At 41.3% G+C, this 25,641-nt stretch overlaps 1 long non-coding RNA gene across 3 annotated transcripts in view; it reads left to right on the top strand.

Annotated features, from left to right (window-relative positions):
* LOC140709650 (uncharacterized) overlaps window positions 1-25,641 on the top strand; it is a 63,461-nt gene that overhangs the window by 1,736 nt on the left and 36,084 nt on the right. The window contains exons 2-3 of one of the 3 annotated variants that reach the window (XR_012090318.1): window positions 7,656-7,809; window positions 8,292-11,086. This is a non-coding gene — a long non-coding RNA (uncharacterized lncRNA). Of the gene's footprint in view, window positions 1-7,655; window positions 7,810-7,987; window positions 11,087-25,641 lie in introns of those variants that run through there. The other 2 variants (XR_012090316.1, XR_012090317.1) reach the window with 2 other exon arrangements.

Raw genomic sequence — 25,641 nt, 5'->3', positions numbered from 1 at the left:
TTCTCTTCTCATCTCTTCTGTCTTGCAGCTCACAAGGTGACAAACTTTTGCTGAGATGAAATTTGGCTTGGGTGGGGCTGGGGCAGCTGTGTCTTGAAGTTCAGTTTGGTGCCAAGAATGGTTTCGTGGGCCCAATGAGGGAGGGGGCAGGGCCCTGGTGGGCCTGATAATGAGCCAGGGACCCAGTTGGCAGGGGACTGAGGCCAAGGCCAGACAAGGGTCTAAAGAGCAGGAGTTAGAATTCTAGATCTTGAATTAGAATTTTGGCAGCTGTGCAGTACATTCAGCTGCCCAATCTGGGAAGGCCTTCAACTGAGAGCAGGCAGAATATCTGGCAGGCACACATCACACCGAATGACATGGAAATGCAATACAAAAACTTCAGCCAAAAATGGTGCCAAAACAGCCACTCTTAGAGATGAGTGTGAGGCACCCCCACTGTGCAGCATCTGGGAGCCCCAAAAGCTTTGAAGAAGTAGCAATTCTGTCCTCCGGAGGAAAAATTGTCTATGTGGAGTTATTAACTCCCAAGAGTGTGGAGAGGTGGTTCAGGCAACAAAGTTCCGAGATGGAAAGTGCCAGAAATGTGCAGGTGAAAGATGAAGGAAGTAAGGGGCCTGGGTTTCACTAATGCATGGCTTTCTACTACCTCCTGTCAGTTTCACTATTCCTAAAATAAAACCTTGCTAGACCAAATTGAAAAAAAAGATTTTTTTTTTTAAAAAATGAAGTGAGCTAAAATAACTTCCGAAGTAAATCAAGATTTTGATTTTTAAGACAAAATTATTTTCTCTACCTTGGATAATTATTACTATTTTATAAGGAATCAGTTCATTTTGCCTGAAAATAATCCACCCTACTACTTCTTCATATATGACTGAAGCTTTGTTTGTCATTCTGCTTATACTAGTTTTTAAAAATCTGTATAGGCATTTCTGGTCTTTGTATAAGATACATGATTATGATCTCTTAGATCTGGAAGATGCTCTGGCTGTCAGAACCACTGGTTTTGGAGATGTGGTAAACTGAGGCCAGGGGCATCAAGCAAGTTCTCCTAGGTGCACACAGTTTTTTCTCTGTACTGGTGGTGCATTTAGAAGGCATTGATAAACAATAGAAGGACAAATATATAGATAGTAACCACATGCAAAGTTTTTTAAAAATTGCTAATAGCATGCTTACCTTTCTGTACTTACATTTTTAAAGTGTTTGTTTCAAGGATACTCCTTTAGATAAAGTCAACATCTAAGCTACAAAAATACGTAAAACAAACAATTCAACTTATTGCATCCGAGAGAGAAGGTGATGACTGACATACCTCTGTACTTGCAAAAAACATTTATCTGTCTGATTTGGGAAGTAAAAATATTTGAAAGGAAAGGGACAGTGAGGGAACTGAGAAGTCAGAAAGATATGACAGTGGCTGTAGACAAGAAGCATTCTCTGGGTTTAAGAGCCTTCCTTGAAAACATATGTCTCTCCCCAGAGCCTAGTGCCTCCCAATGTGTAGGCACAACACAAAGTATGGATGTGCAGTGGCCCCACAGTGTGGTGCTTAGCATTACAAATGGTTTGAGATCCCATAACAGTCTCTCCAAATCCAGCACGTCCAGTGCCCTCGAGATGGGGCAGCTGCCGGAAGGTGTGAATCCACTGGTCTAATGGAGCCAACTGAAGACACTGAGGATCCTGCTTCATACAGCTGTCTGTCCTCCACATGCAGGAATTGGTTTATTTTGGCATACACTGATAATCAAAACCGTGCACTTCCTGTGTCCTGTGTGGACATCTGTTAACGATGCAAGAGGATCTATATGAACATTAGATTCTATCTTGAATCTAACTCTATACTGCTTTCAACTCTAGCTTTCTCTGGCTTTTTAGATTGTTTTCCAGGTCCCTCTTGAGGTGCTTTTCAGGTTTACTAGATATTTCTTCTATTGTCACCACTGTGTTGAATGAGCAGATCATGAATCTCGGTCTTCTTCAGCTCATGCAAGTCTGTGGACACTTAGAATGTCTGATGTTCCCCGGCTCTTGAATACTAAGGCTGCCACTTCCACCAACAGCAACCTTGGGCTCAATGGCATGCCTTCTTTAGGCTCCATCTTCTAAGGAGGATGATGTCTATTCCAGGTTTTATTGTTTAATATTTATGCAACCAAGTTCTCTGTATTGATTTTATTCCAGCTCAGAAATGAATCAGCTTTATCTGCTCTCTGCTGATTAATTTTCATTTTGTCCCCCAGTCTCATTTTGCCTAGGATTAAGAGCTAGCCTTAGAATGAGTAATGGGGGTATTCTCGTTAGTTGCCACCAGTGACCTCATGAGTGTTAGCCCCTAGCTCTCCACCTGGCTCCTCCTGCCTACTGACTGTATACGTAGTTATGGCATTTATTTCCAGTTCCTTTCAGGACGTTTCCAGAACTAAAGTAGTAAAACACCCCACCAGTCACTGCAGTTCTAATTGAGCATCTTGGATCCATTCCCCTACGTTATGTGCTACACTGCTATCCAGATGATAACTCCAAACCCAAATCTGATGGGAGCCACTGCTGCTCAGTCCAGCCCAACCTGAGATTTAGAATAATGTTAACAAAAGCAGCTAAGCAATTACTATTTCATTTTTGCCTTTAACCTATCTTGATTGAACATCTATGCAAGGCTCCTGTTACACAACTCCAGAAGGTTCTATTTATATAGGCAACTGCATGAACAGTGACCCTGGGATCTGTGCAGCCTTGTAGTGCTGTTCCACTGTGCAAGATATGAGGGATACAATTTGAATAAGACAAGCCTAGTCTGTCCTCACACGAGAGAGCACTAGGTGCTTTGCAAAGTCCTCCTCAATCTATTCTAAGGGTCTGCTAGGGGTGGCTTGGTTGGACTCCATGTACTACCCTCTTGGCTGCTCTAGTATCTATTATTTCCCTTCTTTCCAGCTTTGGCTCACTCAGATGATAACTTCAGTTGCTGTTGACTGTATTGGAGGCATTAAGGCCACTAATGCTTGTAAAAGACTGCACAACCATTTTTGCCCAAAGATGTGTTTTTAGGCATCACTGATTCTTACACAGCAATGCACAGTCTTGAGGATTTCTATAACTTCAAAGGCTACTAGCACCTTTTTTGTTGTAGCTTTTTGAGGTTTTACCAGCTCACACTATTACAGTCCGTTTCCTCTAGGACTCAGACAAGTATCAGTGGAGATTGGACTAGAAGATCAAATTGGGGATACTACTCCATGATCTCATCTCCCCTGCTAGAATGTCTTAGTGGTAACTTTCACTACCAGAATAAGCTTCCTGCTTTTCAATGACCAAAATTGATCTCTGCAGAAAAATTTGATCCCAGCCTTACCTCCTACAGTTTTCCCACGTGTACTGACAGTTCAAGATGTACCAAATCATTTTCGTTTTCTTTCTTCTTTTTTTTTTTTTTTTTTTTTTTTGAGATAAGATCTTACTCTGTTGCCCAGGCTGGAGTACAGTGGCACGATCACGGCTCACTGCAGCCTCGACTTCCTGGATTCAAGCAATCCTCCCACTTCGGCCTCCTGAGTAGCTGGGATTACAGGTGCATGCCACCATGCCCAGCAAATTTTTTGTGTTTTTTGTAGAGATGGAGTTTCGCCATTTGCCCAGGCCAGTCTCAAATTCTGGGCTCAAGCGATCCACCCGCCTTGGCCTCCCAAAGTACTGGGATTACAGGCGTGAGCCACTGCATGCTGCCATTTTAGTTTTCAAAATGCATTCACTTGTTCACACAAAAGCCACCTTGCCTTTCTTTGCAAATGTTGTGTAGCCTGCCTGGAACATTTCTTTTTCCCTCTTCCCCATTCCCTCCCCCGAATATACTGCAGCAACTCAGCATGTACTCTCCTCCAGGAAGCCTTCCCTATAACTGCCTCCTCTTCCTTCCCTGGTGAGCTGGATGCCTGTCATCTGTGTTCTAGCCAAATTTCCTCTGCATCAGATTCTGACTGCTGGCTTACTGGTCTTCCATCTCCTGTGTACCAGTAGTTCTCAAACCTTTTGATCAAGAATCCACTTGATCTCATTAATATTTATATTTATTTATAAATTATATACAGGTGCTACTTTTCACATATGGTATGTATATTATAGGCTAGACACAGTGACTCACGCCTGTAATCCCAACACTTTGGGAGGCTGAGGTGGGAGGACATTTGAAGCCAGGGGTTTGAGACTAGCCTGGTCAATATAGCAAGACCCTATGTCTGCAAAAAATTAAAAAAATTAGTTGGGTATGGTGGTATACCCCTGTAATCCTGGCTATTCAGGAGGCTGAGGCAAGGGGGGAATAACTTGAACCCAGAAGTTCAAGGTTACACTGAGCTATGATCACACCTCTGCACTCCAGCCTGGGCTACAGAGCGAGATTCTCTCTCTAAACCAAAAACCAAATGTAGTATGTATATTATGAAATAAACTCTTTTTTAAACGTAGGAATAGAAGGCCTGGTATCTTCATACTATACTGCAGAGTATTGCCTGGCCCACATCCTGGGGTAAATGTATTCCTCCTTGGAGGCCTCTGCACTTGATGGTAGCCTCCTTGAGGAAAGAAACTTTTTTTTTTCTTTTTTCTGGAGTCTCACTCTGTTGCCCAGACTGGAGTGCAGTGGCACGATCTCAGCTCACCGCAACCTCCGCCTCCTGGGTTCAAGCAATTCTTCTGCCTCAGCCTCCTGAGTAGCTGAGACTACAGGCGCGTGCCATCATACCTCCCTAATTTTTTGTATTTTTAGTAGAGACGGGGTTTCACTGTGTTAGCCAGGATGGTCTCGATCTCCTGACTTCATGATCTGCCCACCTCAGCCTCCCAAAGAGAAACTATCTTTAGGCCTGCACTGCTCAATAAAAGTTGTGTGGAAGTATAGTTCAGCACTGTGATAAGGCAGTGTGCTAAGATTTCAGTTTTCAATGTTAAAGTTATTTCTAACAATTTGTTACTGTTCTTCTCTTATGTAGCATCAAGGAAAGAGTCTTCAGTCTCTTAGCTTGGATAGATTACAAGTCATTCCTTCCTGTGATTGTGGATCCACTTTTGACGAGACCTCTTTCTAAGGTCTAGTGCAATGACTGTGCTGTGCCAATAACAGGCACTTACAAACTGCTTGTCTCATTTATTTTGATGATGCTGGTTTCCTAGTCTCTGCTGACGCAAAGCCATTCAACTGGACAGAGATAAGCAGGGAGCCGTTCAGTCATGACATGAGATCTGACACTAGCTCTCCTTTTGTAGACTGACTAGGATATCTTTCCCTTTCACAGATGTTCAAATTCACTATAATGATTATTTTAAATAACTATTACTACATTCATTGAGTGCCTACTGTTGGACTTGATGCCTTAACACAGAGCAGTTGTTAATCCTGTAAGGTAGACAAATGCTATGCCCAAACTATGGATGAGAAAAAACAAGACCCTGGGAAATGAGGTAACTTGCTGAGGTCCTTAAAGCTAATAAGTGCTGGAACTAGGATTTGAACTCAGCTCTGTCTGACTCCAGAGTCCTGGCACTTAACATTCTATCCATACTTGAATTTGTGGATTATAGAACACTTTTGTTCTCTCCCCTTGAATCTGGGGGCAGGCCCATGCTCACATAAATCACAGACACTGGGCTAGAGGGGCAAAAGCATCCTAGTTTGCCAAATGCATTAGGTGAGGATACTGAGAATCAGGATGGGGATTTGATGATGGAGATGTCATGAGGCCTCCAGCAGGAACTGAAGCTCTTGGCTTGTCTTTTGCCCTCTCCTTCTCTATTGGGACGTCCTCTCATTGCTGTTACCAAGCTTGTTTCTGGTCTTAAATGCCTTATTTTAAAACTAAACTTTATAGAAATGTCAGACTTTTAAAAGATACCCTTGTGTTGCCCTTCACCCTGTTCCTGACAACCTCCACTCTGTGCCTTCCTGCTGGTGATTTCGGGGTGGAATAGGGAACACAGGCATCACCTATCATGAGGAAAGGTGACCCTTTTGTTTTTGTCATGCTCTTTGTCTTTGCTCCTATTTTGTAAGGACTTAACTCATGTTGTCTTTCAGCCAATTGTTTGGCATAATTATATTTTCTGTTGCAATTTTAGTTCCCAGAGTCACAGAACAAACAGTCCCATTAAACATCATCTCAAAGGGCTCTGCAGCTCAATCCCTTCTTTTGCAGATCTGGACCAATGTGGAGGCTACTTTTGCCTTACAGAAAATGGACCCAGATTCCAGTCATTTCTCTAGGAAATGACTTTCCCCCTGGGTTTTATAACTCAATTTGCCTTTCTGTAATTTTCATCCCATTATGTGTTTGCCAAGATAAATGATTCTTTCTTCTCTGTATCGCCTTATATATGTAATGACTTTTCTTATTTATGAGGCCTCAAACTCAGAAACCTTAGAGTCAAACAGGATGCAATGAGAGAAGAGGTGTGTGAATGCACATTTGTATTGTGTGAATGGTGGGGCAATGGTGACCTGGACAGAACTGTTCTTTTAAAACACTGGAAAGCAAACACATTCTACCTGCAGCCCACAGTTGGCCCATGAGCCTTCCAGTTTGCAATCTGTGTTTTTCTTTCCATGCCACAGTGCCCAAATTAGATTACTCTTATTGCCACAACAGCCCAAGAATATCCAGATTAATTATTTCTCATCACTGTGAGATGTAATCTAATTCTTGTTGTAAACAATTCAAGAAGGGTCCTTTGCACCTTAAACAGATCTTGAAGATAATATCTGAGCTGCCCAGGTAAACGGTCATATCAGAGGGAATAAATAGTTGATAAGGACTGTCTTCCTGGTTGTAACATTTCTTGGTTTTCAGCATCTTTCTGTATTACCCAGTGCAGATCAAAGTCATAGAAAATTTTCAACAAGCTGACTGTATAAATACTCCAAATTTATCTAAAGTGAGTGACGTAAAAGATAATGTTGTATGGCACCTGACCAGTCTTCATCTATAAAATAGTTAACAAAACCCTTCAGTTGGTAGGTTTGGGCTGCCCAGTCTTTGAGTATTCCCTCTCCTGTGTCTGCAGCTCAAAGTCACATTGCTTACAAGATATTCTCTTTAAAAATGTATATAGTAAACAAACATTTTAGATTACAGTCTTCAGGGTTAGAGCCAACTCATGATTCCAATTTCTCTCTCATTCGCCATTACCATTCTCACTCTCCCCTTCCCAATCCAGCGTCCCTCCCCTGCTACCTTTCCCTGCCTGTCCCCGACCCCCTGAACATATGGTGACTTTTCAGGATTGATTCTTGCATGGGGCCTAGGCATGGAGAGTGTTTGGTATTGTGTTTGAGAAAGTTGCACCAGAGAAGAGAATTCAAGAAAGAAACAGGAAAAAGGAAATTGGGAAAGAAAACTAAAAAAGGGCAGAAGCAAAGGTTGAGAGATCTTTTCTGTCTTCTCTCTCCTGTGCACCAAAGTCCTGCAGCAGAGGAATCCTCTCTTCAGATAATCCCTATACTCGGTCTCTTATTCTTATGAACCACAATCACATTTGCCTCTTATCTTCCTTATTATGTACCCTGATCCAAAAGACTGATCAGAGGAAAGGTGTTCACAAAAGTTCAGTGTTGAAAAGACCTAGATCCTAATACCAACTCTTTTTTTTTTGACTTGCAGATCATTAACCTTGGGGAAGTCACTCAATCTCTCTGAGACTTCCTTACCTACACACTGGATATAACAGTACAGATCCTATCCAGCTTCTGGGGATGAAATGAAATGCTGCATGTGAAAACACACTGGAAACTATAAAATGCTAATCAAAGATGAGGTATTACCATTATTATCTCTGAATCTAGCGCTACAAATGCTATGGCATGTGGTCATCTAACCAAATTTTCTTAGATTTTTTTGGAGGAGGGGGTGGGTGTTACAGTCTGGTGCAGCAATAAGGTAGAGCTTTAAGTTATAGGAAGGAAACTTTAAGTTGCCAACCATTGCTATTTCAGAGACATCATGAGGATGTGAAATCACTTTGGAGCATACCTGCTTTATTTTGAGAGGAGCCATTTGAGTGGATCCTTTTGAGTGATGTAGACATAGTAAGACACTTATTATTCTGGGGGGAGTACAACAGGTATTGTTTTAGTTTTGGTTTTGGTTTGCTTGACTGGGGCTTGAGGTTTCAGCACTGCAGGCAGCTGGAATCTTGCTGCCAAAATGTTTGGTTCGGGAGGTGGGCATGTGGCCAGAAAGTCCCATCGGAATTAAGTTCAGTGCTTTTATCCAGTGGTTATCTGCATTTCTATCCAGATAAGCCTCTGCCTGCTCTCTTCTCATCATTTGAGAAGGAAGCACTTAGCCCAGTTGATGCTGGCAGACATCTTAAGACCGTGAGAGACTTCTGCCTGAGGACAAAGCCAACTTAGCAGAATGCGGAATTAAGAGATCTCAGAGAAACTGAACTGGAATTCTGATAGAACTGTGCTGGAAGCCCACATTGGTCTTTGCTGTTACACGATCCAGTGATTCATCGTTATTGTACAAGCCAGTTTGTGTTGGGCTTTAGAGTACTAGATAGTGACGGTGAAGTCATCATCCTAAATGATACAGAGTTTGAAGGTTTCTGGAGAAGGGGTGGGAAAGTTTACACAGTGTTCAGGGAGCTTACTGAGAGGCAGCTGCCCGTCTCCTAATCTTTCTTAATGAAGTTCACCGCAGTGAACCTGCCTCTGATGGGCTAAGGTGGGGCCACCTATGATCAGCTGATGGAGAGAACACTGTAGGAGGGAGGCCTGAGCTATCACAGAGGAAGGAAGGCTGAACTGGGTCCTAGCATTGGGGTAGGGCTGTGGATAAAGCTGTGTCACTAAGTTGATGGCCATGGTATAGTCCGTAAATATGCCTATGTTCAGTTTTCACAGATTCTGCCAAACCATTTTCTAGAGCCAGGTTAGCAATTTACATACTCATCATCACTGGTTCAGAGTTCCCAGAGCATTTTACATTTACATTGTCTACAGGCTAAATACATTTCAATTCTCTTAAGTTTTTTTTTTTTTTTTAATGCAAGTATAACAAAAGTGCCTGAATGCCTGCTGGTTCTAACCTATTCTCCATGAAATAGGAATATCTTAGCACCCCCATCAAAATTTGTCTTCCTGATATAGCAGTCATGTGGGGAGAGGGAAGGGGAAGGAGTATGCGGGGGGCAAATGATGAAGGGGTGGGTAATGGTAGGGAAGGTTGTTTTCTGCACAAGTAGCAGCCAGTCAAAAACATTTTATTACACTTAGGTTGATTCTGTGTCTTGGCTGTTGCAGATAGTGCTGCAATAAACATGAGAGTGCACATGTCTCTTTGACATGCTGATTTCATTTCCTTTGAGTATATATCCAGTAGTGAGATTGCTGGATCATATGGTAGTTGTATTTTGAATTTTTTGAGGAACCTCCACACTGTTTTCCATAATGGCTGTACTAATTTGCATTTCCATCAACAGTGTATAAGGGTTCCCCTTCACCTGCATGCCACCATTTGTTATTTTTTCTTTTTGCTAGTAGCCATTCTAGTTGAGGTAAAGTTATATCTCATTGTGGTCTGATTTGCATTTCCCTGATGATTACTGATGTTGAGCATTTTTCATAAATATCATCAAGGAATGAAGGAATAAAGAAAATATGGTATTTTCACTGCGATAGCCTGAGGAAAGAAAGAAAGAAATAGAGCAGAGACAGAGAGAGAGAATGTGTTATTTATAAACAATGGGATACTATTCAGCTATAAAGAAAGAATGAAATCCTGTCATTTCCAGCAACATGGATGAACCCAGAAGACATTATGCTAAGTGAAATAAGCCAGGCACAGAAAGACAAATATTGCATGATCTCACTCAGGTGCAACTTAAAGAAGTTGATCTCACAGCTGCAGAGGCTGGGGAGGAAAAAGGGAGAGTGAGATGGGGAGAGATCAGTCAATGGGTACAAAATTATAGTTCTATAGGGGAAATAAGTTCTGGCATTCTGTTACACAGTGATTCTGGCTAACAATATTGTATATCACAAAATAACTAGAAGAAAGGATTTTGAATGTTCTCACCGTAAAGAAATGCTAAATCCATGAGGTGATGGATATGCTAAATGCCTTGATTTGACTTTTACACAATATTTACATGTATCAAAACATCACACTGTACCCCATTGATATGTACAATTATGTGTCAGTTCAAAAGAAAACAACATTCCATTATATTAAATTATTAAATATATGTTGATGAAACAAGCAATAAGATTTGGTATTATTTATACTATTGCTGGTTACTTTTTTTATCAATTTTTACTTAAAATAATGCCTCAGTTATCTAAAAAATTCATTTCATTGAGCTTAGTTGACTAGTGGCACCAGCTTGTTAAGCATGAAAGATTTACTTGAAGGTGGAGGAGAGAGTTGATATAAATTTAATTGACTTAATATTTTCATTTAAATGTATATCTCCTAAAAAGCAAAACATGCAAACTGACAAAACTATGCATGTTCACTCAAATACTACCTAACATATTCCTATGTTGCCTTTCATGGGTTCCATCATTGGAGTAGAGGGTGGCAGCCTCATGAATTGGAGTCCGTGTTTCCAGTGGCAATGTCTTTCACTGTCTATTAGGTAGGCTTGTCATATATGCTAGATTAGTGGGATTATTATCAATCAGTGTTACCTGCCAGCCTTTGGGAGCTCATGAACAGAGCTCAGGAGTTTCTGAATTTTTCTATGAACTTGTTCCTGCCATGTTACAGTTGGTACTTTCAACAATTCCCACTTTCGTACATTCACAGACATCTTGTGGCAGAGACTTCTAGGTGCCTATCCAATATCTATTCTCACTTGCTCCTTAGTAACAGGATGAGAATAAAAACCATACTGACTCAACTGCTGGGCATTGTTTTCACTTGGCCCATCTTCCCTTCTGTTTCCAAGAGCACAATGTGACAGCCGGAGTGACAGTAGCTATCTTATGAATGTGAGAATGTGGATCACACTAGATTGATGAACTGGAACTGCCCTATCAGTCCTGCACTGCCTACTTCTGGAATTCTCATTCTGTGAGAGAAAAATAAATTCCTATTTATTTAAACCACTGCTTCTCAGGTTTCTATTACTCATAGTCGAATGCAATTCTGGTATTCTAAATATTCATTCAATGTAATCCCCCATTTGATTTGTTCAACATTTTACAATTGACTTGGAACAGAAGTCTATACAACAGAAATGCGTACAACTCACTGAGGCTGCCTGACCTGGGTCATGAAAGACTAAGCTTTAAAGGCTCTGCCAAGCCAAATTATCCACTATAGAACAAGGGGCTGAGTGGCAGGGCAGGTCCTTCTACTCCAAGGTAGCGTCGGGAAGTCCACAGGATGGAATCAAAAGTTGAGGTCTGAGGGTCATCACAGCAGAGCTCCCTGCCTGTTGTCATAGCAGGAAGGAGAGATCCATGACAATGTGTTGTGACAAATATGAAACTTCCCCCTGCTTTTACACTAGAGACTTGCAGGCCCACCTGTTGAGTTAATCAAACCCCCTGAATCTAAATGTCGAGAGCTTTTGGAAGCTGTAAAGGATTCTGTCATCAGCCCATAGGCACTCTCTCACTGCATCTGCCTTTTTCCACCTGGCCTCAGACTAGGGATGATTCTCTACCCTCTTTCCCCCGCCCCAACACCACCACCGTTGGACAGATCACTGCAGTTGTGAAAGGAGCAGCGAAAATGCTCACTGTGGCAGCTCTCACTCCCATTCCCTTTCTATCTCCCACTCCATTTCCCCATTTTTAAAATGTTATTCTCTCAAATCATTTTTTTATTTTATGTTACATTATTTTATTTGAGATGGAGTCCGACTCTGGGCCAGGCTGCAGTGCAGTGGTATGATCTCAGCTCATTGCAGCCTCCACCTCCTGGGTTCAAGTGATACTCGTGCTTCAGCCTCCTGAGTAGCTGGGATTACAGGAGTGTGCCACCACACTTGGCTAATTTTTGTATTTTTAGTAGAGATGGGGTTTCACCTTGTTGGCCAGCCTGGTCTTGAACTGCTGACCTCAGGTGATCCACCTGCCTCAGCCTTCCAAAGTGCTGGGATTACAGGCATGAGCCACCGCGCCTGGCCTTATCATTTTATTAATTAAAAAAGTGTTTACAATAGAAAATGTTTGTAGGAACTAAAACAGGTAAACTGCATACTGAAACATTTTGTGAGTACGATTTCCCAAAAGCAATTTATAGATACAGAAAACTAAAGCAAACTGAAGATTAAAGCAGGGGGGAAAAACAAAAAGGAAGGAAGAAATGAGTCTAAACTTAAGCAGGTCTGATCTACCTGCTTGGTAAATGAATAAGACCATTTCCAAAATCAAGAACTTTTTTTTGCTCTGCCAGTTATTAAATTAATTATCTGAGCTATATCCCTTAATACCAGAGTCATTTTAGTAATGGTGTAGCTTATAAACTTTTCACTCTCCTGTGGTTTCTTAAGCTGAGCTGGAGCCAGCTTTTCGAACTACATTTAACTCAAAGCGCTGTTTTAGTGTGTTATAGACTTCAATAGAAACTAGAGCAGGTGTTTCCCTGGACCACCATGCTAGGTGTATGCTCAAAGTGGTAATGAGGAATGAAGCTCACATTCTGTGTCCCGACTCCCACAATCTCCTCCTTCATTTTCTGTTTTCTTTTATTTTTATTTCTTTGAGACAGGGTCTTGCTCTGTCACCCTGTCTGGAGTGGAGAGGGGCGATCATGGCTCACTGCAACCTTGACCTCCTCGAATCAAGCGATCCTCCCACCTCAGCCACCTGAGTAACTGGGACTACAGGCGCAAGCCACCATACCTAGCTAATTTTTTGTAAACATAGGGTCTCACTATGTTGCTCAGGCTAAATCTCCTCCTTCTGGTCCAAACAAGACAGTGAATTGCTGGGGGCCCTATAATGGCTTCCATTCCTACAAGTGTCAATGTCTGTCCCTGGCAGCCCCACCTGGAGAATCCAGGGGTTCTTGCAGGGTCCTGCACGTGTTATCATAATGTTGCTCTGCTCAGAGCCCTGTTCCAGAGTCACGCCAAGCCCACTGAGGCCTCCTCTACCTTGGTAACCTGAGTGAGGAGTCCCAGCAGCAAAGGGCACATCAGACTGCCCCTAGATCTGCCATCTCCAAATGTGCTCGGGGGGCCCCTTTTTTCTGGCTCCCACCAGCCACACAGGAGCTGTCACTGGAGTAGGCCTAGTGACATTTGTCTGAATTCCTCTGATGGGTACCTGAGCCCCACAAGTTAGGTCACAAAAGCATAGTTACTTAACACTTGAATCACTTAATCCTTCTAAACCTCATTTTATTTATCTGCATGATGGGGATAAATCATGGTACCTTCACATTGCAGTCGTTATCACCACAGCCACAACTACCATTTTTTTCCCCATTTACTACAAGGCGTGTATGACTTAGTGGTTAGACATACAATCTGTAATGCCAAATTGCAAGGGTCAAGCCACGCTTCTGCTACTGAATTCCTAGATAACCACGGCAAGCTGTTTGAGGGCTCTTTGCCTTAGTTTCTCCATTTGTAAAATGGGGAAAAGAAGGAGTGTACGTTTACAGGGCTATCATGGAGGGAAAGGGAGCTAATGGTATTAAAACACTTGGAGAAGCCCACAGCAAGAGAGATAGTGAACGCCAAGCTCATGCAAGCCCTAAGTAAGACAGCGGGTGCCAGAGTGCTTGCCAAGCACAGGAAGCTTGTTTACCCTCCCACAGAGGTAGGTACCATTTATTCTTATCTCACAGATAAACAAACTGAGGTTTAGAAGGGTTAAGTGATTCAAATGTTAAGCAACTGTGCTTTTGAGGACCTGGGGTTTTTCTCCTTTTCTCCTTTGCTTTGAGAAGCCCTAGATCTCATGGGTTGGGGGTCATCACCCATACTTCCCAAATTGATATTGAGTTTCACAGGTTGTTTCCCTATACCTCAAACCTAAACTGAAAATACATTCCTTCACCTTGTCGCAGTGCTCCTACCATTCACCCACAATTAGGCCCCTCCTCCCTCCTGGGGCCACATTAGCCAGGGTTCCTGATGAAATCTTGGTTGGGGGAGATGCCTCACTGCAGAGAGAGGGGTGTAGTTCCTGCTGAGAGTGAGGCCTGCCGCCCTGCAGGGAGAGTTGGCTGCCTTGGGTGATAACTGTACCAGTTTGCAGGAGTGGCTGCAGACTGTTTCATTTCTTCTCCAGTTCACACTTCATAATTAGCCATAGCCTCACCACCTTCTTAAATTTCCTGTTCTAGGTTTCTAGCACACAAAACAAAAATCTTCTTCTAACATTTCTTCTTCACATACTTCTGGGAAAGAAGCACGATCTCCTTTTCTGAATGGTTTGATCCTGAACATGGAGTTAGTGCCTACTTTTTCCACAATGACCTTGGATTTTTTTTTTTTTTTTATTCTGTCTCAGCTTCCATCTGAACTTCAAGTCTGGCTGCGCTGGGCCAGAAATTAGCAGTTCTCACACTCAGCAGCTAATTGCTCATGTCAGGGAATGTTATTTATCTACTCTCCCCTGAAGTTTAGAGCAACACACCTGCAAAATGCCAATAGGGCTTAGTATGGTTTCTTCATCTTCTTGCCCAAAGAATTTGGTGTGGAAACGGATTTTCTATCTAGTGACAGTTCTCAAAATGTAATACAGTTCTCAGAAGTACATCATGAAAAGTAAGTCCTGCTTCCAACAAGGACCACACCCTCCCCAGTGTGCCCCTTCCCAGAGGCAATCACTATTACTCACTTTTTGTTTTGCCTTCCAGATATGTACAGGCCCATGTGTATGTCCCCTGTAATCAAGGGGTAGCATGATATTCACATTGTCTGAGACTTTTATGTGTTTCATTTCATAATATGTCATGGGGATCTTCCCATATGAAAATGTGTAGGTGCTCTTCATTCTGTTAAATGGCTGCATAGTATTCCATTATATGTAGAAGTACTTGTATTAGTTTCCTATTATTTCTATAACAAACCCATCGCAAATATTGTGGCTTAAAACAATACATATTTATTATCTTATGGTTCTGGAAGTGAGAAGTCCAAAATTGGTCTCACTGGGTGGAAATTGAAGTGTCCTCAGGAATGCATTCTTTCTGGCAGCTCTAGGGCAAAATCCATTTTCTTGCCTTTTCCAGCCTAGAGGCTGCCCCCATTCCTTGGCTTATGGCCCCCGTTCACCAATCCTATCGCTGTGACTTTTGTGTCTGTCATCACATCTCATTCTCTCTGGCTGTTATACTCCTACCTTATGATTACATTGGGCCCTCCTGGATCATCCAGGATAATAGTCTCCCCAACTCCAGATGCTTAATCAAGATCCAACTGAAATGTCTGTTTTGCCATGGAAGGTATTCACAGATTCCCGGGATTAGGATGTGGATATCTTTGCAGGGGACATTATTCTGCCTACCACAGTGTCCTGGTTTATTTTATCTGCTTCCTACATATGGGCTTTTAGATCATCTTTTATGACAAGCAGTGCTTCAGTGACTATCCTTCATTGTGCTTGAGGAACTCTGCACAATATCACTAAACCATTTAGAAGATAATATAATTTACTCTCTTATCTGTGATTGCTACGATTGGATCCTTGACTTTAACAAAGACTCTGAGTCTCAGGAAGTGGTTTTATATTCATGGAACTGAAACAATTTATTTGGTTAAAAACCCAGTACTCTAAAGCTGTAGCTACTTTAATTTAAGTAATTCAGAATTAAATAAAATTAAGTATTTAGTTTCTCCGTCACACTAGCCACATTTCAAGTGCCCAATAGCTACATGTGACTGGTGACTGCCACATTAGAAAATGCAGATATAGAACAGTTCCTTCATTGCAAAAAGTTCCATTGTACAGTGTTGGTACAGCATGATCTTTTAATCCACTATCAAATTAGGACCAATCTCTTGCCTGGACTGCATTTAACTCTTTCCTATAGACTGAATGTTTATGTCCCCTAAAATTCATGTGTTGAAACTTGATCCCCAAGGTAGTAGTATTAGAAGGTAAGGCCTTTGGGAGGTGATTAGGTTATGAGGACAGACCCTCATGAATGGGATTACTGACCTTATAAAAGAGACCCCAGAGAGCACGCTCACCCCTTCCTGTCTCCATGTGAGGGCACAATGAGAAGGAGCCGTCTACAAACAAAGAAGTGAGGCTTCACATTCTGCTGATGTCTTGATCTTGGACTTCCCAGCCTCTAGAACTGTGAGAAATAAATATAAACGGTTGTTTACAAGTCACTCGGTCTTCGATATTCTGTTATTGCAGCCTGAATAGACTAAAACACCACTAATTCAATTAACATTTATTAAATGCCTACATTGTATGAAGCATTGTATCTCCTAGATACTCCAGGAGATACAAGGACTGTTTTTTAAAGGTTCCTGTCTCAGGTACATCACACATCAATGGAAGAACACAGAAATGTTTTCTGGACTTGCCCCAGGAACACTAACCACCTATAACCAAGAAAATAACAAGTACAGTAAGTTCCAAAACAACTTAGAAGCACAAAAGAAGTACATATATTGTGTGAGTAATCCTGGAGGCAAGAATATATAAATTCTTTTCTCATCTTTACAAATAGCTTGGTCATTGTCTTTGTCCATTTTTTTGATGCTATTGAAATATTGAAATGTTCATTGACATTTTATAATACAATGAATAATACAATGAATAAAATTTTAAAGGCGTTTTTTTTTTTTTTTTTGAGACAGTCTTTCACTGTCGCCCAGGCTGGAGTGCAGTGGTGTAATCTCCACTCACTGCAACCTCCGCCTCCCGAATTCAAGCGATTCTTCTGCCTCCTAGCTAATTTTTTGTGTTTTTAGTAGAGACGGGGTTGGCCAGGCTGGTCTTGAACTCCTGATCTTGTGATCTGCCCGCCTCAGCCTCCCAACGTGCTGAGATTACAGGCTTGAGCCACCGTGCCCGGCCTTAAATAAGGCCCTTAATAAGGCCTTATAGAGAAGCAATTACAGCACAGATTCTGGAAAGGGACTGCACAAGGTTCAAATCCAGATTTTGCTGTTTACTAGCTATGTGACCGTGGGCACGTTACTCACCTCTTCCGGGCCTCACTTTTCTCATCTGTCAACTTAGCTCTTATCTTACAAGGTTGTTATGAAGATTAAATGAGTTAATGTCTGTAAGTACTTAGGATGGGGCCTGGCACTTAGTGCTAGCCCTTATTATTTTCTAAACATGCATACCTGCAGTGCTGGAATTTCAGCTGCTCAGAGTGAGTCTAAATGTTTCAACTGGTTCTGAACTGATCATGGAGGAGTTGGTAGTTTGTGGAAGTACTTTAGGCTCTGAGCAGTCAGTGAGATAGGCGTAATGTATGTGTGGCTGTCTTGGCTCAGGTCCAAGTTGCCCTCCCTAGACTTCTTGAGAGGGTGACGCTAAGGAAATTTGCAAGCAGAAGGCCTCTGACATTCACTGAGGGGGAATTCTGCACTCTCATGGTAGTTCGTTATGGCCCGGTCATTTGTAAATTTGGCCAAATACTACCTCCTCATGTTCTACGTGCCTTTTTGTTTTGTTTTGTTTTTTGAGACAGAGTCTCTTTCTGTCACCAGGCTAGAGTCCAGTGGTGTGATCTCAACTCACTGCAACCTCTGACTCCCTGGTTCAAGTTATTCTCCTGCCTCAGCCTCCCAAGTAGCTGGGATTACAGGCACGCACCACCATGCCCAGCTAATTTTTGCATTTTCAGTAGAGACGGGGTTTCACCATGTTGGCCAGGATGGTCTCCATCTCCTGACCTCGTGATCCACCTGCCTCGGCCTCCCAAAGTGCTGAGATTACAGATGTGAGCCACTGTGCCCGGCCCCACGTGCTTATTTCTAAGTGAGATAACTAATATGTCCTGTCATTGATTCTGACATTTCAATCTCTGAAAGATACCCCCTTGCCACAGCCTAGAAATTCAGGTTTCTATGCTGGTCACAATTGCATTCATTTCAGTTATATTTGCCTTTGGATTTCTCCAATATTCTCACTGCTTGGAGTCTGTCTTCCTATGGCATTTGTATCTTTCTGCCCTTTAGATCATTTTTTGTAGCCTCTGCCTTTTTCTCTCACCTTTCAAGTGATGCTGGTACCCACCAGGATTGGTCTCACTAGATCATTAACAGAAACAATTAAAGGTTAGAAAACATTTAACAGATACAAAGCACTATATAACTGTGAAATAATGCTTTGTACTATAAAATGCATATATCATTGCTTTCATTGTAATATGGGTTACCTGACTCATTTGTATCTACAAAGCTTACCTCTTAGGTACTAAATTCACCATGCAACATTTGGAAATATACATTATAAAAGCTATTTGTTGTACTGACTAACCACTTAGCATCTGCTTTTAAGTGTCTAGGGCTGTTGTTTATCTCCCTGCAACTGTCAACTTCGATCTTAAAGCCAAACTACAGAACTTTAGATTGTTTTCACCAGAGAAGAAGTTGAAAAAAAAGAGTAAGGAAACAAAACACACCATGCTGCTTATATTTTCCTTAATGCAAATTAGCTAGAGTTCTTCAGAAAAGCAGGAAAAAAGAAGTAATTTACAGGCGGTCCCACTACAGTCTGTACTTCTGCTCTGAGACAGTTTTCAAGCACCTTGCTTGCATGAGTCCTACCAAGACCCTGTGTCTAATGCTGTATTCTTTTTCTTAAAGAGTTTCCCCGTCAGACATATTAGCATCAAGCACCACGTAACCTCATATCCTCTGTTGGTGCCATAGTAATTATCACATTTGGCCACTGATGCCTGATCCAGCTGCAATGTCAGGGTTGTGGGGGCGGGGGGTGTGTGTTCTGTGGCAAGTGTTGATCTCTGCTGTGCAGAAGATTGTGCACTACTTGGTCGAATTGTTCATGGAGGTGCTAACCCAGGGCCTAGGACACCATCTCTACTTTCATCAGGCAGCCCCTGTGGGCTGAGAACTCATTCCCTAAACTTCACTCCACATTTCTTCTTCAGAATCCTGCAGCTTTGAGAAGAGTGGCTCAAGTCAGTGAGAGAAGAGGCCATTTTCAGAAGCTATTCCTTTAATCCAGGGTTTCTCAACCGCCGTGCTACTGATATTTTGGGCAAGATAATTATTTTTCTGGGGGGTTTCCTATGTGTTACAGGATATTCAGCAACATCTGTGGCTATTGTCCTGCTCCTGCCCCCCAAGTTGTGACAACGAAAATTGTCTTCAGGTAATGCCAAATGTCTCCTGGAGCAAAATCTCTGTTCAAGAACTGGTGCTTAATCCGACATTCCAGTAAATACTCTAAGATGAAAACCCTCCTTTTCTCCTAAATAGCAAGATGCCCATCTGGGCATCTTGCTTCTCACAGTCAAGACTTCTGCCACTCCAGTGCAGACAGGACTTCTGACTGGTGAATTCAACGTCCAAAAGCCAATTAGTTCTTAACAGATGGCATGATCTTATATGTAGAAAACCCCAAGGAACACACACACACACACACACACACACACTTGCACAATTATTAGAACTAATACATGAGTTCAACAAGATTACAGGATACAAGATCAATATATAAAAATCAACTGTATTTCTACAATTGATTTGAATAATTGAGCATGAAATTAAGAAAACAATTCCAATGAATAATTAAACATAAAATTAAGAAAACAATGCCATTTACAATAGCATCACAGGGAACAAAATGCTTAGAATAAATTTAACAAAAGAAGTAGAAAACTTGGACATGAAAAGCTGTAAAATAAAACGTTGTTGAAAGAAATGAAAGAAAACCTAACTAAACGGAAAGACATTTCATTAGAAGATTTAATATCGTAAAATGGCAAAACTCCCCAAACTGATCTACGGCAATACTCCCCAAATTTAACAGCTTAATCCTTAGAGAAATTCCAGCTGCTATTTTTTGTTGGCAAGAATTGATAAACTGATCCTAAAATCCGTATAGAAATCCAAAGAACCGAGAATAGTTGAAAAAATCTTGAAACAGAGGAACAAACTTGGATAACTTAAACTTTTCAATTTTAAAATTTACTATAAGCTGACAATAATCCAGCCAGTATGGTATGGGTACAAAGAGGGACAGACAGTAGTCAATGGAATAGAATTGAGAGTCCTCGGCTGGGCGCAGTGGCTCATGCCTAAAATCCCAGCACTTTGTGAGGCCAAGGTAGGCGGATCACCTGAGGTCAGGAGTTCGAGACCAGCCTGACCAACCTGGAGAACTCCTTTCTCTACTAAAAATACAAAATTAGCTGGGCGTGGTAGCACATGCCTGTAATCCCAGCTACTTGGGAGGCTGAGGAGGGAGGATCACTTGAACCTGGGAGGCAGAGGTTGTGGTGAGCTCAGATCACACCATTGCACTCCAGCCTGGGTAACAAGAGCAAAACTTCATCTCAAAAAAAAAAAAAAGAAGAAGAAGAAGAATTGAGAGTCCTCTTATATTTATGGTCAAATGACTTTTCAACAAGGGTGCCAAGAGAGTCAACGATGGAAATCAACAAATGGTGCTGGGACAGCGGGATACCTACATGCAAAAGAATTAAGCTGGACCCCTACTTCACACTATATACGAATTTAACTTAAAATGTATTAAAGACCTAAATGTAAGAACCAAAAGTATAAAATTCGTAAAAGATAACATAGAGGTACATATTCATGATGTTGGATTAGGCAGTGGTTTATTAGATTTGACCCCAAAAGCACAAGCAACAAAACAAACAAAAGCAAACACATTGGACATCATTTAAATTAAAAATTTTGTACTTCAAAGGACAATCCACAAAATGACGTAAAATGTTTGCAAATCATATATCTGACAAAGGACTTGTATCCAGAATACACAGAGATCACTTACAGCTTAACAATTGAAAGACAATCCAGTTTTAAATGAGACAAAGGATTTAAATGGATATTTCTCCAAAGAAGTTATACAAATGGCCAAAAAGCACATGAAAAGATGTTCAACATCATTAGCTATCAGGAAAATGCAAATCAAAACCACAATAAGATACCACTTCACACCCACTAGGATGTCCGTAATCAAAAAAACAAAAACAAAAAAACCTGGCAATAACAAATGTTGGCAAGGATGTGGAGAAATTGGGGTCCTCATACATTGCTGGTGGTGATGTAAAATAATGCAGTCGCTTTGGAAAACAGTTTAGCAGTTCCCCAAAATGTTAAACATAGAGTTATAGTGATTCCACAGTCCTATTTCTAGGTATTGAATTAAAATATGATAATGAAATATGAGAAATATGAATGAGAGTTTGAAACACATTTCTACAAACAAGTGTTTGTAGTAGCATTCTTCATAATAGACACAAGTGGAGACAACCCAAATGCCCATCAACTGATAAATGGATAAACACGATGTGCTATACGGTATACCCATACAGTGGAATTTTATTCAACAATAAAAATGAATGCAGGGCTGATACATGCCACTTCATGGATGAACCTTGGAAACATGCTAAATGAAATAAGTCACATACAAACAACCACATATTGTACGATTTCACTGAATGAAATGTCCAGAATTGGTAAATCTACAGAGACAGAAAGTAGATTAATGGTTGGCAGGGACTGGGGGGATGGGGTAATGAAGAATGGCTGCTAGTGGATATGGGGTTTCTTCTCGGAATGATAAAAATGTTATGGAAATAGTTAGTGGTGATGGTTGCACAATATTGCGAATATACTAGAAGCCACTAAATTGTACATTTAAAGAATAAACTAGAAAAATGACAGAGCAATTGGAATGCAAAAAATAAAAACGCCCACTCTTGACAGAAAAACAGGATTTCTATAAAAACTTCATCAGAGAGGGTCTTATGGAGAACAGAAGCTGGGGATGATGATAACTTAGCACCTCTTAGTAAGGGTTGGAGAAAATGCTTTTCACCTTATCATACCAGCTGCACCAAGTGTATCACAGGAAATGGTGCTGCTGAAGGTCCCACCCTCTCCAACACCTCCCATGTTGTCTGGTCTATAAGTTAGTCTGATGATAGTCTGATGAAACTTTAAGATCACACAGGAGGGAGCCACTGATAAAACCCACAGGGAAAGGCCCAGTAAAAGACTTGCTTGCAAAGTATGATGCACCAAGGACCAGAAGCAATGGTGTAAGGATTACATGCCTCCCTTATTCCCATAATAAAGATGAGGTTTCCATCCAGGAACTGAACACAGAAATTACTCCTAGTTTTTACCCACTGTAGAAATCTACTTCCTTTGAGGTTTGCCCCTTGCCAATTACATCAGAATCAGGACTGCCCTCTTTGCAGTTTATTTTAAATAGAGAAAAAAAGAAGGTAAAAGAACAGTGCCAGGCAGTTTATTTTAAATAGAGAAAAAAAGAAGGTAAAAGAACAGTGTCAGGCAGTTTATTTTAAATAGAGAAAAAAAGAAGGTAAAAGAACAGTGCCAGGCACTGTCCAAGGCGCTGGATAATACAACAGTAAACAAAACAGAGCCAAATTCCTGCCCTTGTGGAACATATATTCTAATCACTTGATGCCAACCTCTTTTCCAGGAGTGTGACATGTTTTTTATTTAAATCCATACCACATTGTTATGATATAGCTGCTATTATAATACCCATTACCCATGAGGAAAACTAGTAGAAATAATAGGCTTATCAACAAATGGTGCTGGGACAACAGGAGACCTCATTATACCTCTAAGCTCACACTGTAAGGGGTGGGCCAAGATAACCCAAGCAAACTCACTGTAGTTGCTGAGCACTGAACTGCTTTGTCCACGGTTCCCAAACCGGGGTGCCCTAGAGGGTCACAGGGAGGAATGGCCTGCAGAATCTTTTACCTTTTGAGAGAAACACAGACCGATCTTTCAGGAATCACATTTACTACTACTATTCAGTTGTTTGGAATTAAACTAATAAATAAAATCATTAGGTATTTCTTTTGACCTCGGGACACTGTGAAATATTACGGAGATGCTAGAAGCACCATGAGCTGAGAACACTTGGGAACTTCTTCACTATGCTATTGGCTATTTACATGTCTGGTACCTCCTCTAGAACGAGAACTCCTGAGAGCAGCCTGGTACACAGTAGGCACAACAACAGTGTTTGTTGAATGAACGAAGAATAGAATAGAAGTAGGCAGAGATTTATAAAGGAATTGGAGCCAAGATATGAGCAGCGGGGCAACAGAGAGAAGAAATGGGAGAAGAGGGTGCAACATTTGAGGAATAAAAGTCATGTAGGGAGCATAATACAGCAAAAGGCAGTATAGTGAAATTGTTTAGTTGTTGCTCTCTGAAGCCAGACTACCTGACTTTGAATCCCAGCTCTACTACATACTAGCTCTGTAATGTTGAGCAAGTTATTTAATTTCCCTAGGCCTCAGTTTTCTCATCGATGACTGAGTCTACATGATTAAATGAGTCTGCATGATTAAATGAGTCTACATGAATAGACTACTTGCAACACTGTCTAGCACATGGTAATTGTTACATATGTATTGTTTGATATCATTATTAGTATTACTTGGGTTTTAGTCAACCAGGTTTGTTTCTTCATAAATTTGGAGTCATTTGGACTCTTAGAGGATGGGACATCAGCCAAGCTGGTGGCAGCCAGGAGGGCCCACTGTCCCCTTAGCCTGGGACTGAGAGGTTTCCCTGGAGATGAGATTTTCATTGCTAAAACTGGGGAAAGTTTTGGGGAAACGGATGAGTTGGTCACTCTAGTGGCTGTCATCTCTAATTCCTGAAAGCTTAATTTAATTGTAGGCTTATTCCTGGCTCAGGAGAGGGCAATTCCTTGGAGACCCAGAAGAGGCAACAGTGAAGCATTCGGGTTGTGATGTGTCTGAGCCCCATGAGGCAAGGAGTGTGCAATTTAAGCCAGGAATGCATACATGATTCGATTTATGGCAATGTTCTACCAGCAGATGAAAGGATCCATCACTACCCACCTTCATAAGTACACCAGGTTGCTTAAACACTGTATGTTTTTGAGAGTTTTCAGAGAAGGGGAAAAAGGGGAAACAATTGCTTCAATTAAATTTTATAGATAATTCAGATGACCCAAATATTGTTGGACCATGTGAATACATACACCAAAAAAGCCTTCCTCCGCTCCTGTCATCTAGCCAGCCAGCTCCCCACACATGGAAACATCCTTCCAAGAGTTCTTTAGCCACATGCAAGAAAATACCAATATATATTCTTATTTTACCTTGTTTTTGGCATCAGAGACCTTAAAGGTGGTTGCAAGCATTCTGGTCACTATGGAGGCTATGTTTTAATAAGCGTGCAGCCCAGAGTCAAGCTCTAAAAGACAATTCACCTTCTGAGTCCACTGACAAATTGAGGATTGGGACCTGCAGAATTAAAGACAAGCCCGTGAGAGGCAGTGACTACATCAAGGCCCAGCTACCTGGCCTTGATACCTTCATAGAGGTCTCCTTTATCTCTTTACTCTCTTGCCTCTATAGAAGAACTGCAGTTTTTTACATATTCATTGTCAAGATTCACAACCGCTTTTACATAGAATTGTTGGTGGTCATTTCATTTTTATTTCCTTTGTCATATTGCCCATTCAGGATGCTTGACACCTCTTTCCCGCTACGCCTACAAGTTAACCTCATGGTCCCCTTTATCTCAGTTTCTAACTGGTGGTTTTTGTTTTGTCGACTAATTCTATCTTTAGGTACTCGAAACTCCTACTCCAAAAGTTATGTGGGATGGGGGAAAGATGCTGTAGGTGTGGGCTGGTTCACTCCAACATTTTGTCCAACCTCTGCCTTTGCCCTCGTGTGCCATTACCCCACCCTGCTCTGCTTGCCATTCTTATGTCCTCTGCCTTTTTCTGTGTTTACTTCCTTCTCACATCTCAAACCTTCCATCTGAGTTACTTACATTCTGACTGCTGTACCTTTAGAATTTCTTTGAATAAGGGTCATCTGGTAATAAATTATATTTTTCCTTTACAAATGTCTTTATTGCCTTCATTACTGAAAGTTATTGTCACTGAGAAATATATACAATTCTACACTGATAGCTATTATCATTTCTGTTAAATGTATGTTAGACCTTATCACTTTACAGTCCAGGCATCTTAAGCTGTCTTCCATTTTTTCCCATCATTTTTTTCTCCTCTTAGTGTGTTCTGGATACATTTTTTTTTTTCAGACAGGGTCATTCTCTGTTGCCCACTCTAGAGTGCATTGGCCTGATCACGGCTCACTGCAACCTCGATCTCCCTGGCTTCAGTAATCCTCCCATGTCAGCCTCCCGAATAGCTGGACTATAGGAATGTGCCACCACACTCAGCTAACTTTTTTTTTTTTTGTAGAGAGTAGGTCTTGCTATGTTGCCTAGGCTGGTCTTGAACCCCTGAGCTCAAGTGATTTTCCCGCCTTGGCTTCCCAAAGTGCTGTGATAACACTGAACCCGTGGATACTTTTTCTGTACGTAATGCTACTGTTAAGCCCATCTATTGAGTTTTTAATTTGAGTTATTGGTTTCATTCCTAGACATTCTGGACATTTCTAAACACTGAGTTCTTTTTCAACTATACTAGATCACCTTTTATAT

The sequence above is a fragment of the Chlorocebus sabaeus genome, chromosome 21 (genome assembly GCF_047675955.1).
Source record: "Chlorocebus sabaeus isolate Y175 chromosome 21, mChlSab1.0.hap1, whole genome shotgun sequence".
Classification (NCBI taxonomy): Eukaryota; Metazoa; Chordata; class Mammalia; order Primates; family Cercopithecidae; genus Chlorocebus; species Chlorocebus sabaeus.
This window is presented reverse-complemented; position numbering and strand designations above follow the sequence as displayed.